This window comes from Oryzias latipes, chromosome 2 (genome assembly GCF_053564925.1).
Source record: "Oryzias latipes strain Hd-rR chromosome 2, Olatipes_Hd-rR_3.1".
Classification (NCBI taxonomy): domain Eukaryota; kingdom Metazoa; phylum Chordata; class Actinopteri; order Beloniformes; family Adrianichthyidae; genus Oryzias; species Oryzias latipes.
Window position 1 is genome coordinate 46,336,752 of NC_136238.1, and position 18,426 is coordinate 46,355,177.

At 44.1% G+C, this 18,426-nt stretch overlaps 1 protein-coding gene and 2 long non-coding RNA genes across 4 annotated transcripts in view; 1 reads left to right on the plus strand and 2 right to left on the minus strand.

Moving 5' to 3' along the window:
* LOC144989338 (uncharacterized) overlaps positions 1–18,426 on the plus strand; it is a 118,594-nt gene that overhangs the window by 38,155 nt on the left and 62,013 nt on the right. The gene's annotated exons all lie outside the window — the stretch shown is intronic.
* Positions 86–2,568, minus strand: LOC144989540 (uncharacterized). The gene is made up of 3 exons (XR_013653784.1): positions 1,683–2,568; positions 341–405; positions 86–236 (listed from the first exon to the last, which is right to left on the minus strand). It is a non-coding gene; the product is annotated as an uncharacterized LOC144989540 (long non-coding RNA).
* On the minus strand, positions 8,837–10,174 carry LOC144989579 (uncharacterized). The gene is made up of 3 exons (XR_013653841.1): positions 10,097–10,174; positions 9,676–9,774; positions 8,837–9,545 (listed from the first exon to the last, which is right to left on the minus strand). It is a non-coding gene; the product is annotated as an uncharacterized LOC144989579 (long non-coding RNA).

The window sequence follows — 18,426 nt, forward strand, 5'->3', positions numbered from 1 at the left end:
TATTCATTTTAGCCTGGGATTAAATTTACTAAATCATTTGTCAGTGATGAATATAGATTAATAAATTCAAATCTAATTACCATAGAAGACATCAAAAAGACACAGCTAACAGAACGTATTCTCTCCATGACGTCCAAACAGGTTATATTGCAGAGCCAACTCATTGGACATGAGGAAGCCCATCATTCTTCTGGTTGCATCGTCCAAGAGTCCCCAATTACTCCAACCACAGCAACCTTTTTAAATAGAGAAAATATCACAAGATAGAAAGATGTAGTTAAACGTTAACAGCTTAATTACATATATAAATAATAAAATGTTACTTTAAGAATAAACTTACAACTGCTGACATGAAATCTACATCGGCGAGTCTGTCACGACAACTTGAGTGAAGCTGCAGGTGACCTGACCAACACAAGGGACAAAATAACTAAACTCTGAAATAACCATTCCCTGAAGCAAGTATTCAAGTAACTCTAGGATGATAATTAAAATGACGTTTAATCTAAAAAAATAAATAAATATATATATATATATATATATATATATATATATATATATATATAAAGCATAATTAAAACTATTAAATACTTCCAGAAACTCAATAAAGGGGCCTATACCCTGTTATTTTTAAGCCCTTAATAGTAAGCAACATCCATATGATAATATTACCTTTCGCACACACACAAAAGGATTTTTTTAATGAAATATCGGTTATTATCCTGAGTTTCTTTCCAAACTGGAAATAACAGGACTCATCCTCTGAGTCACCGGCTTTCGCTCTGTGTGACGTCAATCTCGGCAGATGGAGCCGGCCTCAGCAGCGTGTCTGCGTTTCTCCCAGGAAAACAAAAACACATTCAAACTTCTGCAAAGATGGATGTGCATATTGTGAATATGAAAATAAAGCGCTTTTGACAAACATTCTTGCTCTGCTGAGAAAGTGGGTGTGTGTCTGTGGGCGGGGCCGGCAGCGCAGACTCTCATGAACGCGACCGTTCTCAATGTGTTCTTCACGTCAGCTCATGAGAACCCGCTCGATTTTAGAGGAATACTCAAATGCTTGAATGGATCGAAATACCGCTTGGGTGTCTTTTTGTGAGGAATCAACATTATAATACACTAAAAGGCAAAAACAAAAAAGATTTAGCATTTTATGGATCTAAACTCGCCGCTGGACTGATTAGTATTCATTCATTTTTACCGAGAAATTCCGGTCATTTTTCAAAATAAGATCATTCAGACTCATAATAAAACGAACTAAAAAACATTTCACACAAAACCTGGCCAAATTATATCTGACCAAATCAAGTTATCCCCGCAAGATCCAAATCAAAACCACTAAATTGGACGGAAGCCCGCCGAATCTGGCAACTCTGTTACTAGGATGCGCTTCCTTGTTTGACGCCTCGGTGAAACGCCGACACACACTGGCTGGATGATCGGTGACGCGACCCACCAGTACTTGTCATCATGTCTGCAAATAAACCTGCTGCACGTGGAAACTAGTCGTCTGCCCGTTTGTGACACCGGCTTCTTTCAAATGCAAAAGTCGCTGTAACGTGGATGGATTCAACAGCAGAACAGAACAACACTCCCGAGCTGCGCATGCTTTTATGAACCACATTTATCATTGCCAGTTAGAGCTGTAAGCGAAACACAAAACCAAAAAGGTATCTTACCTTGATATCAATAAATGGCCTGGATGAACGGTGCGACAGAAGTGCAGAATCTCCTTGCAATAACGGACCAGGACGACTGACTGAATCCGTATCAGGAAATGAGCGGGAGATTCAAAACGCAGCAACCGTCCAATCAGCAACGCCTGCTCACCACTTTGAACTCCTTAAACCACCCTGCTTGCCTTTCGAGAAAAAATTAAAACGTTCATTCTATTTTTATTTTTTTACTTTTTACCAGTCAAAATAGGTTTTTGTAATAAGGCAGGTTTCTACTCCAACATAAAAGTCATTATATTTACATTTAAAATTTTCTATAAAAACTACACTAAACCAATCCAGCATATGAACATATTTTATTTCAGTAGTAGTGTCAAGTAAGTTTTGTTGGAAAATATCTTTCGCTTTGAGATTTTTCCATGCGCGTTCTATTAGTCAGGAGAGATATAAAGACCAAGATTCAGCCGGATAAAGTCACAGAAGGTTTATTCCCTAACAAAAGTTCTAAGACAGAATTAAAACAGATCTGGGTCCTCATTTTAGAAGGCCTTCAAAACGCAAGAAGTTACAGGCGCTTTACATGAAAGGCCACAAGAGAGAAGAAGACAATAAAATTATGCTCTGCTCAGACTTTTAAAGACAATTCGGGTTTCCTCCTCCCGCGGAAAACATGACGTCGAATCTCCGCCCTGGAACACTTGCATTGGCTGATCGATGATCCGTCTCCTCCTTCAGCCAATCGTAGAGGGTCATTCTCCGTGACCAGTTCCTCTCCTCAGGGAATGACTTCAAAGGGACACCTAGTGTTGCAGTAAACTCCGTCCCTTCCTGTCCACAACAAATCAGATTGACAGCAGGAAATCCATGGAGGTTCTGGGTCAAAGTTCAGTCTTTTATTCTTTTTGAGAACTGGACATCCAGAGCGGTTCTCACAGACATACTCTATTCCTCAGGTGGTTTAGATTAGAGTGCTGGCTCCATTTCTGCTGGCCAGTGCCCCGAGAGGTCAGCATCCCCCGAGAGGTCAGCATCCCCCTTCTCTGTAGGGGAATGACTGACAGTTGCTGTCCATAGGTCACATCTCAGGAATGTGAGGTCAGGATGCACGGAGTTCAGTTAAAGCACACACTTTAGCTATGGAATAAACTAAAGGTGATATATGTAAAACAGAAAACGTAATAAAATAAGACAGAGAAACCCTTCTAAAGTGAGGACCAAAAATATAATTTCCTTCAGTTTGCATGACAGATGTTAAACTATTTTTTGTAAGCTAGCACAAGTAAAAGAAAAAATAGCAAATTACTCTTTATGCTCATTGTGATTAGATAGTAAATGGCGTATACTTATATAGCGCTTTCTACCTTCTTTCAAAGGCCCAAAGCGCTTTACAGTCACAGTCCCATTCACACACACATTCACACACTGATGGCAGCTCCGCTGCAGAACACTGGCGCCAACCTCCCACCAGAGGCAAGGTGGGGTTCAGTGTCTTGCCCAAGGACCCGACACACGGGCGTGCAAGGCGGGAATCATACCTGCAATCTTACGATCAGCAACTAAATTAGATGAACTAAGGGAATTATTAGATATTCACCAGACCCAGCTCACTCTGTTAAGACGGAAACTCTGCAAAGCATGAGACACAGCGCAGAGGACAGCATCATGACACATTCACCTTTTCCACAGCTAGCCTGCCACAGTTAAACTAATGTCAAAAATTCATAACTGAAATGCAACGAAAGACCACCATCCAAATAAATGTCTAATGTCTTGTAATCTGCAATCTAATTGCCTGCAATTCTTATTCCGCTGGCCTGAGCCCACTGATGGGTTGCAAGTGCCCTTCTGCAGAGCCCTGAGATTAAATCTGTGTTGTTTGTTGATTGCAAGTTACAGGGAATAAAAGTCTTGGTTCATTTTGTATGCACTAAAACTGGGTGGATTAAAAAAGGTTAAAAACTGCTTTGTTTCACAAAACATACTGTATATAGCATTAGTTTTCTGTGTTTTAGAATTTAAGGTAGGGTATGGTAGGTGTAGGTACCAAAACTATTCAGCCTGCAATTACCGTTTGAGGTCCTTCAGGGTCCTGGGAATAATGGTGACGTCACATTTTTTGATTGGCTGTCCGTTGGTCCGGTGACATGTCAGAATGTGATAGGACAAATCACAATACTGGTAAATGGTAAATGTCGTACGCGGATACAGAGCTTTTCTACCTTCCTTGAAGGCCCAAAGTGCTTTACAGTCATAGTTCCATTCACCCTTTCACACACACATTCACAGACTCGTGGTGGCTCCGCTGCCGAACACTGGCGTCAACCTTAAAAAACAGAGTTAAGGTGGGGTTCAGTGTCTTGCCCAAGGACACTTCGACACATGAGCGGGGCAAGGCGAGAATTGAATCTGCAATCTTCCGATCTGAGGTAGACCAACCTACCGCTGCACCACGGCCGCCCCATACTACCATAGAAGAAGATATTATGAGGGGCCCTGTGAACATACAGAGATCTGACAGAGCAACATTATCTTTTAAACTTGCACCTTCCCTGCCTGCAAACACAAAGCTATGAGACTCCAGCTGCTTTGCTCAGAGACACGGTTCTCTCTGTGGAGCAGCAGGTTCATTCTAACAGCCACAGATCTTTTTACAAAGGGGGTTGTGGCAGAATCTCTCTATAAATATTACAAAGAATAATGTCACACACAACTTGTGAAGGAAAAGAACTTTAGGTTACAAAAGGAAACATAAAATGAATATTATAGAGCTTGAGCAGATCTTGACGCAACGTAGTTTGTCCAAGTGGAGTTACCGTAGTGTGACGTTAACCTCAGTTGAAAGAACCCCAAAGAGTGATTGCAGGCCGAATAGTTTTGGTACCTACACTGGACTGCTGTCATTAAAAAATGTGCTCCAAATTAGTGTATATCTCCCTCTATTCTTTTGTTCTTGCACTCTCTAGCTCTCTTGTATGCTTATGTACATTTACCAGATTGTACATTTCTTTGATCTTATTGTTTAAACTTTACAATGATTCTTCTTTTTCAAAATGTTACCTTGAGACCTTTGCACCCCTAAGTATTGACTGCACATGCATACATGGCCAATAAAAAAACCTTGAACCTTGAAGCCAGGCTTGTTCTGAATAGGACAGCAACACAACAAATGTGTTATGTTCAAACAAAGTTACCACTTCATTTTAAACTGTGTCGTTAAAAACTTGAATCTCTGTTGGATCCACTGAGCACCAATGAAAAAAGTGAATATTTTTAATAAATAGGAAAGCCAGACAGAAGACTAGATGGCTGTATGGTGCCAAAAGTGGGACAAGTGGTCACCCTACTTGTATCTAATTGGTTACTGCTACATCCTTAAAATCTCAGCACTTCCTCTACAAACTACCAAAACTCTGGACAGGAAAAAATAAATGTCATAATTGTCCAATATTGCAAATGCAGGTTGCTCTGGGTAAAACATGGTAAAATATTAAAATGTACGTCTATTTGTGGTTCATCAATTTAGCCAGTGTTAACAGATGGACTGATCAGAACTAAAAAGGCTGTGATTCATATTCAATTTGGAAAGAGTCTTCAGGGGGGGGTTCTGTCATTTTACTCATCTTCTTGGATTTTAAGCATATGTCTAGTGGACAAAAATAACCTTTTAAAATACCTGCCTATATGGTTAACCCATTAGCACTATTAATGTGGTACTCATTTGTAGCAAACCATGTGGGTCCTACATACAGTGGCCCAGTTACAGACCAGGTCTTCTTTGCCCACCTAGACCCTTTATTGGGCCTATATGGTTAGCCCATGAGGGCTCCTCATGTGGGACCAATGTAAGACATACCACATGGGTCCTACATACAGTGGCCCAGTTACAGACCAGGTCTTCTTCGCCCACCTAGATCCTTTATTGAGCCTATTTGGTTAGCCCATGAGGGCTCCTCATTTGGGACCCATGTAAGTTATACCACATGGGTCCCACATACAGTCTCCCAGTTACAGACCAGGTCTTCTTCGCCCACCTAGATCCTTTATTGAGCCTATTTGGTTAGCCCATGAGGGCTCCTCATTTGGGACCCATGTAAGTTATACCACATGGGTCCTACATACAGTGGCCCAGTTACAGACCAGGTCTTCTTCACCCACCTAGATCCTTTGGCGGGCCTATATGGTTAGCCCATGAGGGCTCTTCATGTGGAACCCATGTAAGTTATACTACATGGGTCCCACATACAGTGGCCGAGTTACAGACCAGGTCTACTTCGCCCACCTATTCTCTTTATTGGGCCTATATGGTTAGCCCATGAGGGCTCCTCATGTGGGACCAATGTAAGACATACCACATGGGTCCTACATACAGTGGCCCAGTTACAGACCAGGTCTTCTTCACCCACCTAGATCCTTTGGCGGGCCTATATGGTTAGCCCATGAGGGCTCTTCATGTGGAACCCATGTAAGTTATACTACATGGGTCCTACATACAGTGGCCGAGTTACAGACCAGGTCTTCTTCGCCCACCTATACTCTTTATTGGGCCTATATGGTTAGCCCATGAGGGCTCTTCATGTGGAACCCATGTAAGTTATACCACATGGGCCCTACATACAGTGTCCCAGTTACAGACCAGGTGTCATGATCAGAACACGAAGCGGACCCAAGTGCTGGAACCCAGAAGGAAAAACAGGTAAAAGGTTGGTAAAAAGGATTTATTTTACTGATCCAGACAGGGCAGTGAGCAGACGTGACAGTAGATGTGGAGGGTGGCTGGTGTAACTGACGAGGAGCGTGGCATAGGCTCTTGAGGGAGTCGAGGCTGGAGTTCTTGGCGAGTGGCGTGCTTGGAGCTCTTGACGAGTGGCGTGGCTGGAGTTCTTGCGGAGCGCTGAGACTGTGGATCTTGAGGAAGGAAGGCGTCAGCCTGGAGATAGAGACAGCTGCTGCTCGAGGTGGTGTAGACTCAGGACTCACGTGGCTTGAGATTAACCTGAGGCAGAGGAAACAAGGTTCAATTAGCGAGGCACAAGACTAAGGGAGCCAGACGTGAATCACAACGTGACTAAGCACCATCAGGGTTAACGGACTGGCGATGAATGCTGGAGCTGGGTCTCCTTATGAAGAGCAGAGGCTTGATGAGAAGATAGGATGCAGCTGAGAGTCAGGAGCAGAGCAGAGCTGGGAGGGGGAGGAGTCAGACCGAGGCACCATGACACCAGGTCTTCTTCGCCCACCTAGATCCTTTATTGAGCCTATTTGGTTAGCCCATGAGGGCTCCTCATTTGGGACCCATGTAAGTTATTCCACATGGGTCCTACATACAGTGGCCCAGTTACAGACCAGGTCTTCTTCACCCACCTAGATCCTTTGGCGGGCCTATATGGTTAGCCCATGAGGGCTCTTCATGTGGAACCCATGTAAGTTATACTACATGGGTCCCACATACAGTGGCCGAGTCACAGACCAGGGGCCTCATTTATAAACGTTGCATACGCACAAAAGAAGGCGTACGCCACTCTCTACGCAATAGTTGAGATTTATAAAAAGCAAACTTGACGGGAAAATGTGCGGTCCTCCACGCAAGCTCTGACCCAGGCGTACGCACAAAAACGGGTGAAATGAGAAATGGCGACACCGTCGGCAGATGGAAGAAACACGTGAAAGTGACAGTGTGTGCCAAATCGTGCTGGCATGTGCTGTGCTACACAATGTGGCACAGCTTAAAAACGTGCCTCTACCCCCTGGCGCTGATTGCTGTGTTGGCCCCGACCCTGAACCCCATCCCCACGCATTTGAGCCATTTGCTGCTGCTGTGCGCCAGCGTTTGGAAGTGATGCGTCGCTTATAAAGAAAAAGAGGTGTGGAAAATATTATTTATTTAAGAATTCCCTCATCGTGCAGTTTATTTCAGTCAGGGCGATCTTGATTTCGCCCAACTCCTTGGCCACCTCTCTGATTGAACTACTGACTTCCCTCTGCATTTCTAGGACTGCATCGGTGAGGACGCGTCCACTGCTGGAGGGTTGAGAGCCGCGTGCCGTGGAGACGCTGGGTCCAGACGGCTGCTCAGCTGCAGCATCGTAACCACTGGCCCCGCTGGAACACCCAGCAACTAAAATAAAATTGTTCTATATTAATAATCTGTAATTGTGTAGCCTGCATACATGTGACTTGACTGCATTCATTTTAATTATTTCTCTTACCTGTGTCACCCTGACCCTGGCGCGTCAGCGTCCCCTCCGCCTCAGTCAGGTGACTGAGGCGGAGGAGGACGCCGATAAGGGGGACTTAATAGGGATTCCCCAATAATAGCGGCCAGTTTCTCATCAAGAGGGGTCAGCTCCGGTCCCCCCCCCCACCCCCCCACGTGGCGCCATGATTTAGCAAGCCATGAATATTAATTTGTGGGCGTTTCACGGACTATTTATGGGCAACTATGGGCGTGTCATGTAGCCGCAAAAGCTGCGCTGCATTTAGAATCGGTTGTGATTTATAAAGGGAAAGATGCGTAGGATGTGCGTGCGCACGGTTTAATAAATCCGAATATTTCTGTGCGTACGCACGTCCTATGTTTCATCCGTACGCCACTTCTGACGCAAATCCTACGCAAAGTTTTATAAATGAGGCCCCAGGTCTTCTTCGCCCACCTATACTCTTTATTGGGCCTATATGGTTAGCCCATGAGGGCTCCTCATGTGGGACCCATGTAAGTTATACCACATGGGTCCCACATACAGTCTCCCAGTTACAGACCAGGTCTTCTTCGCCCACCTAAATCCTTTATTGAGCCTATTTGGTTAGCCCATGAGGGCTCCTCATTTGGGACCCATGTAAGTTATACCACATGGGTCCCACATACAGTCTCCCAGTTACAGACCAGGTCTTCTTCGCCCACCTAAATCCTTTATTGAGCCTATTTGGTTAGCCCATGAGGGCTCCTCATTTGGGACCCATGTAAGTTATACCACATGGGTCCTACATACAGTGGCCCAGTTACAGACCAGGTCTTCTTCGCCCACCTAGATCCTTTATCAGGCCTATATGGTTAGCCCATGAGGGCTCCTCATGTGGGACCCATGTAAGTTATACCACATGGGCCCTACATACAGTGTCCCAGTTACAGACCAGGTCTTCTTTGCCCACCTAGATCCTTTAGCGGGCCTATATGGTTAGCCCATGAGGGCTCCACACGTGGGACTCATGTGGGCCAAACCATATGGGTCCTACATACAGTGTCCCAGTTACAGCCCAAGTCTTTATGGCCCAGATGCAACCCATATGGGCCTTACTTGGCTGACCTACATGGGTTCTAGCCCACATGGATCCTTTGTAGGGCCCTAACAGGTAACCCATGTTTGGGGCCAATGTGGGGCCAATGTAGGCAAAACCTAATGGGGCCTTCAAAGTTTACCCAAAATAAACCCATGCCCAGTCAGTACCCACATAGCCCACCTCTTTCCCAGTTGGGGCCCACGTGACATTGCTGGCTGGGTACTCAAAAATATTTTATTACAAAATAAATAAATAGGTCAAAAACCACAGACAAACATGTATCCTTTTTTTCTCTTCTGCCAGATAGCAGCTCTTGACTGGCGGTGGGTTTCTTTCAGTAAATCTAGCTGAGTGTCTAATGCGTAATTTTGGCTCAATTCCACTCCTCCAGTTTTCATCCCAGGCTTTATGGCATTTCAGCATCACCGTGGTTAGCCTAGTGGAGCGCCACTTTGGCGAGGCTTGATAATAAGATGGTTTGTCCTCGTCACTTTCCTCGTCGCTGACATAGTTTGCGTTGAGTCCATTTATATATGACAGATCCTCTAGATTGAGAATCTTCTCAGCAATTTTGACCCTCTTTTTGAAGAGCTGTGGACCATCAGGAAAGGAAAATATTATTTTAATTAGAGGAAACAACATACACACACACACATCACAGTTCAACTGGACCATGCATGACCTGAGTAAATGAAACAAGGTCACAAATAGGACAACTCACCTGATCATGCTGACTGGTCCTCCTTTTGACTCCCTTCTTGCTTCCATCTCCATTCTCTCTCTTTGCACTTGAGACTGTCAATAGCTCGATAACCAGCTCCTAGTCGATGGAAATATGAAATGTACAGAAGATGAGGTCAACATATTGCAAACATGTTTCCAAAGTGGAATATTCAAAATGTGCCATGCAGACTGTCACAGTGGCTTATCTTAATTATCCATTGTCAATGCTATATCGTTATTGTAACTTAGTGTTTGGTCTTAAGACATGGAAACACTAAATGAGCTGTCTATCACACTAATACAATTGCAATCCTATTCAAAAATCTCTGAAAAGAAAGTAACACTGATTATTGACATTGAGTTTCTCACATCATCTGTAACTTATGGTGAGTTGTGTAAATCTAACTTCATGTGCTTACTTCTAACTTGGTGGAAACTCCAATTTGGTTCCACATCTTTCACTGCTGCCGTCATCTCCTCATTGTGGTGTTCTGAAGCTAAAAAAAAAAGACAATATTTTATAACTGACTGGAGTTCTTGTCAAGTTTCCTAAAACAGTAGTGAGAAAGAAATATACTTGTCATCTGCCCAGACCTTCCACTGGAGCTGCTCTCTGAGGTTCTTGTGTATGTGACGGACAAGAATCTGAAAGAAAGAAGAAGTCTGTTAGGTTACAGTAACATTGCTGTTCTGGCCAATGTTCTAGAATACAGGCACCTGCCCAACTCAAAACCCCCCAGCGGCCGAGTGGTAAACTCAAGAACGCATGTAGCTTATAACCCCAAAGGAAGATCTGCCAACGTTTTCCGACCACGGTCAGAGAGAGAAAAGTTCTGTGCTGAAAAAAAGTGAACACGTGTTTGTCTGTTTGGCTGCTTTAGTGAATCGTGCTGCTAATTTTATTTGTCCGTCTTCGTGTTGCGTGACCGGAACACCAACATGTTAACTGTCTCAGCTATCAGTGAGGATCTTAACGGGGTGACGATGTTTCCTGCCGCGCTGAATTCACGCTCCCATGAGGAGCTCGTAGCGCATATAGACGTATATTTTCCTGCCACTTTTGACAGAAGTGCAGAGACATCGGGGCGCCTGCGCTCCACCCTCACCCCGCAGGCTCCTCGCCTCTCCTTTCCCTCCTCCGGCGCCCCCAGCGAGAGGGGAGCCGATGTTCGGACCCCGTGCGCAGCTGCCGGTGGACCCCCGTGTCTCCGTGCTGACCGCGCTGAACGGGCCCCACGGCGGTGGGGGGCGACGTCTGCCGCTCCAGCGGGGTAATCGGGAGGGAGTGACGCCGCGGCCGCCCAACACGTAGAACCTAAAAGAAACCTAATTGACAGAGTGGCCAGGGTGTCCAACATTTGTCCATAACCGCACGAGAATACACAATAATTAGCAAAGATGAATATGTTATAGTTCAAATCGCACATCATATGCAGTCCTGTAACTTCAAATAAATAAATAAAGTGTGGGTCCTCGGTGATGACGTCTCGCGGGTGATGCGGTTTTACGGTCTGACACCGTATCCCAGGAGAAGCTACTAGGCTGCGCGGATGATCCATGATCCATACGGTTCACAGGCCCCGGTTCTGCACAGACGTGTGCCGCGGATTCCCCTTCCCCCCATCCCCTCCACGCACTTCATTTAATCTGTACGGTCACGTCCTGCTGTTTACCGCGTTAATGTCGCTGCTCGACGTTTGTCCGTTAGGTGATGACATGTTTCTGGGTTACTTGAAGTTTTATACAAAAGCGAAGTTTTTCAGCACAAAATATTTTTACACACTGTAGATACATACGGAACTTCGAGGGGGGGGGGGGGGGGTCGTATCCTGTGTCCTTGTAGCTTCTTGGTTTTTTCCACGTCGTCCAGCCTCTGTGATTATGTTTCAATCGGTTCAGATGAAGACTCTTTTCCTGAAAAAAGGGAAGGAAGGATGTGGTTTATTTTTGCTATTTAAAATATCTCCGGAATTGGTTAAATATAACCCCGTAGCCTCCAAGCCCCGAATAAACATGCCCTTTAATTTAGATCAAAAGTTTTACCTTAACTTATATGCTCGGCCGGGTCACTCCCGCCAACTCCCGGATCCTCTGAGGTCTGGTCGCTGTGAGGACGCGGTCGGCCCCCGCTTACTAGAGGGTGTGCGCGCAACACCGTTGTCCATGTTTCCTACGGTCAACTTTTATTCTTTTTTTCCGTCTTCATCTTCGGGGGCCTGTTTCAGAAAGGAGGTTAAATGTAAACTCTGAGTGCATTAACCCTGAAATCAGGGAAACCCTGGGTTTTCCGTTTCAGAATGGGAGGTTTGTTAAACCAGAGAAAGCAGAGTAAGTCAAACCCGTTTCTGAAAGAGAGGTAACTTATACTCGGAGTCAGTGTCCATGGTTACTTATGCTGTGAACCTAACCTGGTCGGGAGCAGGTTTTATTCTCCAAACTCAAAGTTTCTGCCGGTCCCCTCCCCTTTTTAAAGACGAAGCGGTATTTTTCGCTTTAACCTTCATTGCCCACATTTCCGTCACACAGAGACGGTCTAAGTGACAAGAATGGCTTGTCCTTTTTTGGAGGACCCAATAGACGAGGAGGCTGCATTCATTCATAGAGAATTACATTTACGAGGATTTTGAGAAGACTCAATTTTTTTTTCACTTTTAGCTGCTGCCATGTTCTTTTAATTCCTGCAGGATTGCATTTACATGAAAATGAAATCAGGGACATTGAATTAGATTAATGTAACAATTACTTTTTGGAAACACAATTTTCTAGCACTGCTTACTTTCTTAATCCCATATAAACCTATACCACTTGATCAATACAAGGGTAGTGCTGCAGCGTGTGTGTGCTGAGCGGGGTGCGATCCACGAGAGAGAAGGGGAGGGGCGAGGGCAGGTGCAGATGGGGGGGGGGGGGGGGGGGTGAGCAAGGAGGGGAGGTGTGTGCGTGGATAATTGTGTGTTCGGAGGACGGAGCACTTAGTTAAATAAAGAGGTGTCATTCCCAGAATAACTGTTTTGGAGTCATTCTTTATCCGCTCTGGAGGTTGAGGGTTTCCAACGGGAAGTGAACCCCGAAGGAGAATTCCCTTCGGCCCTGAAGGAAATCTCCCCTGCGCTTCTGACCACGGTCGGAAAGACGAGAGAAAAGAAAGGAGAAGTCTTCGCGCAGCGAAAGGTTCAACAGTAGACAAAAGTTCACTTTTAAAAACACAATTGCATGTATTAATATTAAACTGACCAACGTTTGCCAGAGGGGAAGGTTAACAAAAAAGTCCTCTAAACATTACCGACGTTAAATGCATTTTCCCCCAGATTGGTTCTGTACACTGTCCAGCATTTCATGCATTTACACCAGGAATAACACTTCAAAAGTACACCTAAATATCCCCATTTTTTATTTCACTCCTTACGCTATTTAAAAAGTTATTACAGCCAATATTTTATGACAATGATTTAAATGCAAACTTAGGCATTAACTTGAGCAGCTATGTTTTCCCACGCTAACTGTCTCTGTTTTGCAGATGCAGCGGTGTTGCTTTTCTTCTGGAATATGTGCTCATATTCACTGTAACTCTGCAGCAGCACGTCAAGTTCAGCTGGAGAAAAATACGCAGACCTCTTTTTTTTCTACTGTTGCCATGGTGACTCGTGATATCTGCGCTCCATTGATAATGGCTTCTTATAGACGCGGTGCTCACGCTCACCTCCGAATCAGTCCACTCAGAGTTGATTGATCTAACTCGGATCAGCTTCTCTGAAACAGAAAACTCAGAGTTGTTAATCTCCCGATTGACCAACTCAGAGTTCAAGTTCAACCTCAGAGTTGGTTGAACCTCCTTTGTGAAACAGGCCCCGGCCCTATGCTCCGTGCCGCCATTGTTTTCAAACAGATTGCGTCATGGCGGCACGGAGCTCTGTAACTCGACAGCTGATTGGTTGCACTGCAGAGAGTGACCAATCAAATTTCACTTTACTGGAGCTCGGGTAACACGTCACGATTGTTTGTTCTCCTCGTGTTATTTGCGGCTTCGAAACCACTGAGGACGTTTTGTTCCCGGCAGTATTTGGAGAAAAGGCTGGAGTGTGACCCAAAAATCTATGATAAATAAAATAAATGAAAGAAGTTTCTTTTAAAATCATTTACAAAATTTACCCCACTAATCAATTCATGCTAAGATACATTAAAAAATTGATCCTAACTGTCCCTTTTGCAAAGAACATCCAAAAGTAATTAACCATCTTTTTTGGAATTGTACTGAAATTAGAATTTTTTGGAAGAAGTGTTTACAATTTATCAGAAATCATATTCACCCCAACTTCACTCTGAAATTTGAATATATAATTTTTGGCTTTCATAATAAAAACTTTGACTCAAATAAAAACAAAAAATTAATCTTATTATTATATTTGGCAAATTGTATATTAATAAATGCTAATTTTATTTATCTCACCCCCCCTGTGTTAATCAAACAAATTGAAATGTATCTCAGTAAAATCTCTAAAAGCCTTAAGAAAGCTGTATGTTTGTATGAAAGTTGTGGAAACCTGAATGTTTTTGTGTAAAATGCATGTAAGATGTTTGCTCTCCTTGCTGTACTTACATTTTGTACAATGAAGTTAAAAAAAAATAAACTGTCTTCACCCACTCCCTGAAAACATTTAAGCATAAACAGAGCAGTAGTTATCATTGATTTCTTAACAAAAACAAACCTAAAGTTTTTTAAAAAGTTTCTTATGTTTTTTTATTGGTATAATATGAGATACTGTTTTACAAAGCATCACAAAAGACTTTCCCGCCACTTGATACATGCTCAGGGAGAAATTGGCTGTTGAAAATGCCAAAAAGTTGGTGTATGCCCAAAGTGCCATTGTATTAATCAAACTTGGGTTGACTTGTCAATACTTTTCACACCTGTTTTTAAACATTTGTGGGAAAATATAAGTGCAGAGCAATCTCAGCTTAACAGATCAGATGTGTAATTCAAATTTGTCATAAACAATATATGTCTGGAAAAAATATATGTGCTTTTGAAGTATCTTGTGCACATAAATTGCTAGGCAAGGCACTTATCAAACAAGTGATACATTTAATATCTAGAGACAATACATGTCCTAATGCAGTATCGCCTTTGCACAAATCATAAAATACGGTGTAGGTACCATAACCTTTCGGCCTGGAACTTCCGTTCGGGGTCCTTTCGACTGAGTATAACGTCACACTACAGTAACCCCACTTGGACAAACTACGTAGCGTCGACATCTGCTTTGGCTCTACGTATTTTCATTTCACGTTCCCTTTTGAAACCTAAAGGAGTTTTCCCTCATAAATTGTGTCTGACAATATTCTTTGTCATTTTTATAAAGACACGCTATCACAATCCGCTCATTACTCCAGTTTAAGTTTAGCCGTGGCTGAAATTTTTGTCAGCATGGCTAAATGTTGCCCTTCCGGGTCCGTTCTATCAATAATAAAGCAATGGGTGCAAGGATTAAAAAATCTATAAGAGAACATGAATTCAATAATAATCCTAAGAATAATAAAGGCACGTTTCGAATGCAATCTCGCTCTATCTCACAGCTATGTTCGTTTACAACAGACGTCATAATATTTTCTTCTATGGTAGTATCCTAAATTGTCCAGACCAATCACTGTCTGACACGTCATCAGACCAACATACAGCCAATCACATAATGTGACGTCAGCACTAATTGAAGGACCCCGAACGGAAGTTCCAAGACGAAAGGTTATGGTACCTACAGCGGCAATGGTAACTACGGGGATATGCACCAGAAATGCTTCAACACCTAGATAAGTATACACTACAGATACTACAGGATATTTACCTTCTTCAGTATCTTTACTCCAGATATTTCCAGATTTGACTTCAAGTCATGTTCGGAACTTGGATATGACCAAAATAAGACACAACCAGTATCTTCTGCCCGGATATCTTCAGATATGCTGCATGTCTGGATATGCACCAGAAATGCCTCAACACCTAGACAAGTATACACTACAGATACTACAGGATATTTACCTTCTTCAGTATCTTTACTCCAGATATTTTCAGATTTGACTTCAGGTCATATTCGGAACTTGGATATGACCAAAATAAGACACAACCAGTATATTTTGCCCGGATATCTTCAGATATGCTGCATGTCTGGATATGCATCAGAAATGGTCCAGATTCTTTAGATATTTAAGAAAGTATCCCCAACAGATATTTAGGATTCTGACTCTTTTCGCGCAGTGGTGGTGCTGCAGCTTTGGGCATGTTTTCCAACTCTTTAGCTTCTGCTGTTCATGGAGTCGTGTCCCTCTGTTCTTGGAAAGGAGAAACCTGCAGAGAACTTTTCCCATTTCCACTCCCTCCTTTCAGCTGCTGCCCACTGTTCCCCTCTGAATCAGGAGGGAGGGGCTCTCATCTGTTCTGCCCACCTCCATCTAGAAAGACATCAGCACCACCTGAACATTCCAAAGCTCTTTTCCAACCCATTTCTACTGAGAAGGAACCAAACACATGAAGATTAGAACAGCTGGAACAGGATGAGGGGGAAGGCTAAAGATTCAAGTCTGTTTGTGAGTCAAAGACAGAAATCAATAGAAAACACAGAGTTGATTCAAAAGAGAATTTATTAGATCCAAACAGGCTGCAGGAATTTGACAGACAGCTTTCAGTTTGAAGATGCAGTTCTGCAAACAGCCAGCAGGTGTCTCCCTTCTCCCTCCTGCTTCAATGCAGTTGGTGTTGTTGCAGCAGCTGCATCAAAGTAATTCTCTGCATCCAGAGGCTGTCATTCCTCACTAAGATCCACTCTGTTCATTCATGTCCTCTGGAGAAAACAGGCTTTATGCTCAGAAAGTTTCTACTAGTTTAGACATTCTAGAAAATGAGGAGATTCAACTGGATTTAGATGAAACTTCTTTAAAACTGCAGCTAAAAATGCTGTCAGCATGAAAAAGAACAGAGTTTTACCCACAAAACACCAAAGAAAAAGGAAGTTCAGTCAGAAAACTGTGGAAAACATCAATCAAAGCAAAACTCTGAGTCTTTCAAACTGCATGAGTCCATATCTGATCATCAACAGAACAGAGATGATAGAAAAATGATTCAACTGAGAGACTTTTGTTCACTAACTGAGATCAGACGGGATTTCTGCTCCAAAAACTGACTTCAAAGGATTTGAATCCAAACCAGTGAGTCATGTGACCACAGCGTTTGTCCGTGTCTCCACTATGAGCATTCTGGTCACATGACCATGTTGGAGGTTTCTGAATGAAACTCTGTGTTTGTTTGTCAATGAGAGTTTCTGGAGAACATAAATCAAGTGTGAAACATCTGGAACCAGACTCTAGTGATCCAGAGTTCTGGTTCTGTCTCTGGAACAGGGACAGAACCAGGGTCCAACGCCTGACCCACACATAGATCTATGTCATCCAGAAATGTTCTGTCTGATCAATGATTCCCTCAATCCTTGATTGGTCCATCCCAAACTCACATCTGTCCATCAAATGTAGATCAAAGAAGAAAGTGATGATCTAGAAAATAATCTGTTTGTCTGCAGGTCTGTTTTTCTCCAGATCCTGGAGCTGCTGAACATCTGAATCCAACCCATGTTTCAGATCAACACTCCAAGTTAGAATGAGAAGAGGATTCTGAAGAGGTTCTTCACGCCTGTCCAGGCTCTCTGGCAGCAGGTATGTGCCGATCTATCAGCCTGGCTTAACCCTTGTGCTATCTTAGATGACCCCACTCTTACATTGACATGTTCTCCCTACCATGACAAAGGTGGATAAAGTTGGAAAGATTTCATGTAATCCATGGACACCAGTGAAGATCACAAATCATTGAAGAAAAAATGTTCAGAGCACTGTCTAGTGGGTCTAGATGACCCAACTCCCAATGTTAAAGTGCCTAGGATAGCACAAGTGTTAAGGTTTCAATCACGGCTTCACCGTCTCTTTGTGTGCTTGGTGACATGAGTGCCATCGAGGTAGAAGAAGGATTAGTATCTATTATTTTCATAACTCTTTGTATTGCTAAAAAAAAACATTTTAATAAATTGGAAAAACAAGAAAAATATAAATATAAGTCAATACAGAAATCTGCTTTTTGATCATATCAGCTTGGAAAAAATGTCAGCCCGAAGTTCAAGTAACTTTGAAAGAATTCAGTCTCTCTGGTCTCCCATGGCTAACTCCATGACTTATGGGGTGGTGGGCCTGGTCGTCGCTGCTCCCTGCCTTTCTGCCGTGGTGCTGGGTGGGGGTCGGGGCCTCCGCTGCCCGGTGGGGGCTGGTGAGGTCCCGTTTGTCGGGGGGTCAGGTCCGGTGCCTGGGCGGGGTGGGCTGAGGTGCTGCGTCGTCTTCTGGGCTCGGCTGTGGGGGGGGGGGTGTTGAGTGGTGGTCCGTTTTGGCTTGGGGGGGGTGGTCTCTTTGCCCGTGCTGGGGGGGTTGGCGGGGTGTCCTGCTCGGGGTGGGGTAGGTCCAGCGGCGCTGGATGGGCTGCCCATCTACACCTGGGGCTGGGATCAACCCTTCCCTGGCTCTGGGATGGGTTAGGGTTGGGGCCCCCGGTCCTTCTGGGTGTCATCCGCTGCGGCTGCGGGGGGGGGGGGGGGGGGGGGGGGGGCTTGTTGGTGGGGGGGGCACTATGGGTAGGGGACCCAAGGTACCCCGTACCATCCCTGGTGGGGGGTACTGGGCCCTTGGCAGCGGCAGCCGTGTTCCCTGGGTGCCGGTTTCCTGG